Source organism: Morone saxatilis, unplaced genomic scaffold (assembly GCF_004916995.1).
Source record: "Morone saxatilis isolate NCDOM2014 unplaced genomic scaffold, NCSU_SB_2.0 Contig2, whole genome shotgun sequence".
In the NCBI taxonomy this organism is placed as follows: Eukaryota; Metazoa; Chordata; class Actinopteri; family Moronidae; genus Morone; species Morone saxatilis.
Window position 1 is genome coordinate 16657293 of NW_023339762.1, and position 362 is coordinate 16657654.

Here is a 362-nt window from a genome sequence, read left to right on the forward strand (position 1 = left end):
GTGTGTGTGCGCGTGTGTGTGCGCATGCGTCTGTGATTTATCTTTCCAGCTTTACTTACTCCTCTGTGGGCTACAATTTCCTGTTTTAATCTGATTTCTCGCAGTAACCTGGTTTCTTGTGTGCCTGTAAACCGCAAATACTACTGTGTATCAAGATCAAGTCAGGTATAATGTTAAGATACACCTTAACTAAAAACAGTTTTTTTGCATTTACCTCTCTCACCAAACTCTACAGTCTTGGTGGTATAAAGACAAGCTCCTCAGTGTCTGCATCTGCTTATTTAAACTGCAGCAGTAAAACCAGATCACAGAAACCCACCATATCATCTCTGATATAATTTCCTCTCTGTTATCTCATGTAA